This window comes from Astatotilapia calliptera, chromosome 12 (genome assembly GCF_900246225.1).
Source record: "Astatotilapia calliptera chromosome 12, fAstCal1.2, whole genome shotgun sequence".
In the NCBI taxonomy this organism is placed as follows: domain Eukaryota; kingdom Metazoa; phylum Chordata; class Actinopteri; order Cichliformes; family Cichlidae; genus Astatotilapia; species Astatotilapia calliptera.
Window position 1 is genome coordinate 36,030,816 of NC_039313.1, and position 6,040 is coordinate 36,036,855.

The window sequence follows — 6,040 nt, forward strand, 5'->3', positions numbered from 1 at the left end:
ATCCCAGAAACAAAAACACTACATGAGACACAAACTGTGGCTGCTGATGAGAATGTGACACACACCACTCAGGTTATTAAAGCTCACTGGAGAAAGAAGTCAGTAAAGCCTCAGCTCTGAGTTTGCAGCAGATCCATTCAGACAGATCAGCATCACATGTTTGTCCCCACAGTGAGAGACGTCCATCAGAGGCAGAGTGAAGCAGAGGCGTGTCTGGCTGACGGTGGACGAGGAGAGAACATAACTGCTGTGATTATATTGCATTCTCTGACATACTAAAAATCTGCAGCATCAGCAGGAACTGAATCTGCATCAACATTTAGTTCAGATTGTTTTTTGTGCTCATTTGAATAATCCTATAGATGCTTGTGAAGAAAATGCACAGTGTTAGATGATGCATATGATGCAGGTTAATTAACTACTATTTAACTGGTACATGAGCAATGATGCCGAAATCCAAAAACATTTTTATGTTTTTATTAATTAAAGCTGATTAAAAATAGGTAAGAAAGTAACCAATGGGATATTTTTGAGTCCAGCTCTCACACTCAGCTGTCGGTCTTTAAAAGGACTTGTGTCTCCTTTCATTGCTCATTGGCCAAAAAACATCTGGATGATCCCCGAGACGTCTGGGAAAACTTTCTGTGGGCTGACGAGACAAAAGCTGAACTGTGATTCTCGTTACATCTGGATCAAACTAACAGCAGTTCATAAAAAGATCACAACAACAGTCAGACATGGTGATGGTAGTGTGATGGGCTGGGCTGCTGCTGAATTCTGCTCCTGAATGTCTCCACCAGAAAAACCTGAAGGAGCTTCGACCATCACTTCCTGCTCTGCAGCTAAAGAGCACTTGGGTAATGCAGCAGGACGATGATCCAAAACCAGCAAATTCTCCTTAAAAAAGTTTTTGAGTGTCTGAGTCCAGACTTAAATCAGATTAAGAAAAAAACCAAATGTTTTTTGACCACTCAGGGATCCTGCATTTACCTGCAACGATGCTGAGAATGAAAAGGCACCAAAAACACAAACCCACTCATGCTGCCACAGTATGACTCAAGAAACAAGTTCAAACTTTGCTTAAAATTCCAACCTTTGTTTTTATTAGCAACAGTTTCTTTATCAGGACTTTGTTGTGCACATTACAATCACTAATTACCATAATACAGGTTATACACATTTTACCTTATAGACAAAAACTTATGCAAATCAAATATGTCAGCATAGGTGGAGCAGTTCATGTAATTTTGCAAGTTCAGTAATTTAAAAACACATAAATTCAGAGCTGAATGAAGATGTTTGACTTCATCATTTAACAACGATCAGAGCTGATTACAGAGAAAAACTGTTTACATTAATAATTAAAGAAAACACGGATAACATCTTAGTTCTGCCATAAAACTGGTGTAAATGATATGCAGATATGTTTTTATAATGAATAACTGCTGTGATATTTGGAGAGAACAGGTTAAATTATAACAAAATTAAAAAAATTATTTATTCATCATAAGTGAAAGAAAAATAATCATTAAGTTTTCTTTCACTTGTTTATTTATTCATCTTGTGTTTATTATTAATGACACATTTATGCAAAATAAACAAAAACAAAAAACAATCATAATCAAACCACAAATATTGACAACAGAACAATATATGAAAGAACATCAAGATTCCTTTTAACAACAATCTAATATTAAAAAAGAAAAAAAAAAACATTTTGGTCGAATGGTGATTTTGACCAAACCAAAGAAAATCATCCACATGAGTAATTTTACTTACATAGTGCAGGTTAACGTGTAAATCAAAATGATTATTATTGGTTATGAGTGGAGTTAGTGGGCGGATGGCCACGCCCCTCCCTGAACCTGGTTCTGCTGGAAGTTTCTTCCTGTGAAAGGGAGTTTTTCCTTCCCACTGTCACCAAAGTGTTTGATCATCTGATTGTAGGGTTTCTCTGTATTGTTGTAGCGTCTTATCGTTACCATATAAAGCCCCTTGAGGCGACTGTTGTTGTGATTTGGTGCTATATATATATAAATAAAACTGAACTGAACTATTTGAGATGATATCCAATCAGCAGCTTTTTCTGTGGTCGTGATGAACAATCATGTGTAAAACATGCAGAACAACAACTCTGCACATGTTGTTTGTTTCTGTCCTCTAACAGTTAAAGAACAGCTGTAAAAGTGGATTTCTCTTTATAAAATGCTGCAGGTCGACGCGTCCTTGATCTCTTCATACAAAATTTCTTGCATTAACTTATTTAGTTGTTCTTCATGTTCTTCCTGGAGGTTTTCGATCCCCTCTTCATTTGTCACAGATCTCATTTCTTTTTCATGTTTTTGCATTAAATTCTTGATCCTATTCGAATAGTCAGTCTTTTTGGTCACACGTCTCACCAAGTCGTAAATTTCCTTCTTATGTTCTTCCTTCTGAGCTGCTAAATCATCCACGTGTTTCTTCTGGGCTTGGTTGAACTCTTCAGCTTTCTTTCTGGCTTCCTCTTCATGTTTCTTCTTTAGATCATCCAGAGTTTTCTTATGAATTTCCTCCAGTTCTTTTATTTCCTCTTCTCTTCTTCTTTGATCCTCTTCTTTATTGGTTTTTTCACATTCCAGCTTTTCGTTATAATCTTCCTGTAGTTTTTCCATTTTTTCTTTCTCTTCCTCTCGTCTTTTGTCTTCGTCTTGTCGTTGTTTGTCCCACCATTCCTTCTGTTCTTTCTCCCACTCCTCTTGTTTTCTTCTCATCTCTTCTCTGGCTTCTTCCAGTTTTCTGTCCACATTTTCTTTTGCCTCTTTTTCTGACTGAATTTGTTTGTCCAGCTTTTCAAGTTCTGTTTCAAATTCTTGTCGGCGTCTTTCTTCTTCAGCTTCCTTTTCCCTTTTCTCCTTTTCCCTGATTTCCTGTTCCTGCTTTCTCTTCTCTTCTTCTTCTCTAATTTTATTTCTCATTTTTTCGAGTTCTTTTCCTCTCTGTATTCTCTCCTTTTCTCTTTCTTCATCATTCTTTTCTTCATAGCCTCCATTTCTTCCTTATGTTTTCTTTCAAATTCTGCCTTTTGCTCCTGAATCTCTTCTTCCTTCTTCTTTAAAATCCTCAGCATCTCCTTCCTTATCGCAGTTTCAGCCTCTTGCAGCATCTCTTGTTGTGTAGAAGCTTCCTCCATTGTCCTTCACCATGGTGTCAATCTTTGCTATCAGCTCACTGACTTGTGTGCGGTTTTGTTTGTCAGAGTTATTGAACACATGGTATCTTCCTCCACAGTCAGAGATCAGCTTCTTAAAGGAACTGTGACATTTGTTCTTGATGTAATCATCAACAGACTCTCCCTGACGCTCCAGTTCATCACCTCTGGTTAAAAGAACGATGGTGAACTTTTCAGAATTCTTCCCAAAAATTTCTTGATGAGTTTCAGTGTCTCCTTCTCTTCTGCTGTGAATCTGCCGATCTCTACCACCAGCAGGAAGACATGTGGTCCTGGAGCCAGGAGACTGACACATTTCACCAGCTCCTCTTGAATTTCTTCATTGGACAAACTTGTGTCAAACAGACCAGGAGTGTCGACCACAACAACAGGACGACCGTCCACCTCACCGTGTACTTTCTGACAACATTGTGTGACTGACATTTGACTTGATGCAGCTTCAAACTCGTCTCTTCCTAAAATGGTGTTTCCTGTAGAGCTCTTTCCACAGCCGGTCTTCCCATCAGCACAATCCTGAGACAGTCTGAGTCCTGTTCTCCACTTCACCACCTAAAACATGAAAACAAGAACAGTTAACACTTGTATACTGGATTAAAACTCTGGGTCATTGGAAATAGAAAATCTAAATTACTTACCAGTGACAAGTTTTAAGACTTTCTCCATTTGTGCGTGTAAAAATGTTGTAGTTGTATAACAGCACAGTTGTCCTGCAGGCTGACTAATTTTGTCCACAATCTCAAACATCTCTGGGATCTGCTGTTTGTTCTTGGTGTTGAGAACAACTGATCTTCCTCCACAGCTCTCAGAGCTTCTGGATGTTCTTATTTCCTTTAAAAGTTACCAACAGCTGGATCTGTAGGATCTGAGTCCACGTGAACAGAATCATGGTGAAGTCATTGACTCGAGAGCTGAATGTGTCCTGGATGGTCTCTAACTCTGCCTTGTCTTCATCAGTGAGGGGAGCCACAGGTAGGACCAGGATGAAGGCATGGACACCCTCAGGATCACAGAGGGAGATACACTTGATGATTCCTCCATCACTGCCTCCTGAGGTTTTCCATACAAGGCAGGCAGCTCCACCAGGGAAACCCAACGTCCACACACCTCTCCCTGATGTTTAACACACTCTGATGAGTTGGAGGCTGAATGAAGCTCAGTCTGACCTAAAATGGCCTTGGCTGCTGACGTCTTCCCTGCTGCTCTCCTCCCACACAGAACCAGGTTCAGACTGGACTTCAGATTGGGTTTAGCCTCTTCTTTTAACGTTAGATATTTTCCCCAGTTTTCACTCACCATCTCATTCATTTCTTCCATCAACTCTGAATAATCTGTAGCAGAACAATTTTTTTCAAACCAGTTCTGCCTTTGGTTGCAGTCTTCAATGAGTTTTTCCACTGAGTTATTGCCTTTCTCCTCTTTCTGTGTTATAATGACCATTGAGTGTTTAAGGGCATCTTGACCAAACAAGCTCAGGACCAAATTCAGAGTTTTTCTGTCCTCTTCAGTGAAATCAGAAGGTTTCACTAACAGCAGCAGAACATTTGGTCCAGGAGGACAGAGACTCACACAGCTCTTCATCACTTCGAACAGAGTTTTCACAGACAGACTGAAGATGTCGGGGGTTTTGACTACTGTTAACGGTTTCCCTTTCCACTCTCCAGAGGCAGCGCGACATTGCTTTCCTCCAAGGACTTTAGGCATATTAAACTCTTTCTTTCTAATGATGATCTTTTCCAGGGATGATTTTTTGTTCTCACTTTTTCCAAAAAGCATTATCCTGAGTTCATGTGCTGAAAAACAAAGATAAAACTTGTAAATTACCTTTAAAATTGTGACACACAGACTTTTGTCACCACAGTTTTACTACATTCTGTTACAGGGTTTGAAACATTAATAAGATCACCTGATTGGTTAAATACCACCACCATTTACTTATTTTTCCTAAAGCAGTTAGCTGATGATTGCTCACGATAACAAGAAAACTGCAGATGCACTCTCTATTCACAGCGCACAACCAGTATCACCTTTTAATATCATCTGCCCCTCTGTGAATCGCTGCCTTATCGTGGTGGAGGGGCTTGTGTGTTCCAGGGATCCCAGGTGCTATGCTGTTGGGGGGCTTTTGCCACCTGGTTGTGTGTCCCATTACAAGTTGGCCCTGAGTGAGGGACCAGACACTAAGCCATTTAGAAGACCCTTATAAGACCCTTACCAGACCAAGGGAACAGTTTACCCTGTCAGGCATCCGGTTACCTGGGCACCATTTTGGAGCTAGGACATGGGAGGTGACCCGAGGGAGAGCATCTGGTGACTTGCCTTAGCCCATGGGGCCTGGCCGGGTGCAACCTGAAGAAGGAACATAGGCCCATCCTCCTTTAGGTAACCCATCTTAAGACGCCATAGAGGTCGGGTGCAATGTGTGTACTAAGAACGGAGACACTGGCAGACTGATCCCTGCTACAGAGACTGGTGTCTTGGACATGGACTCTCACCTCTCTGGTGGGGAAGGAGCCTGAGCTAGTGCATGAGGCCTGGGAATGCTTTGGTATTCCACCGGATAAGCTAGAGGAGTTGTCGAGAAAGAGCAAGGTGTGAGGTTCTCTGCTTAGGCTGCTGCCTCCAGAAACCAGAGTCTGGGGACAACAGGGACAAAGTCATCCCTCACCATAGGTGAGGACACAGAGGCAGTTATACAACTCGTTGGTGGTAGAGCTCCTGGGGTGGATGAGGTTTGCCCTGAGTTCCTGAAGGCTCTGGATGTTGTAGGGCTGTCTTGGTTCACACACTTCTACAGGATCTCATTGAGAGCCTTTAGATTGGTAAGCCAGGGTG

At 41.1% G+C, this 6,040-nt stretch overlaps 1 pseudogene; it reads right to left on the reverse strand.

Moving 5' to 3' along the window:
* Positions 1 to 1,932: 1,932 nt before the first annotated feature.
* LOC113033267 (GTPase IMAP family member 8-like) lies at positions 1,933 to 4,910 on the reverse strand (annotated as a pseudogene).
* Positions 4,911 to 6,040: the final 1,130 nt, after the last annotated feature.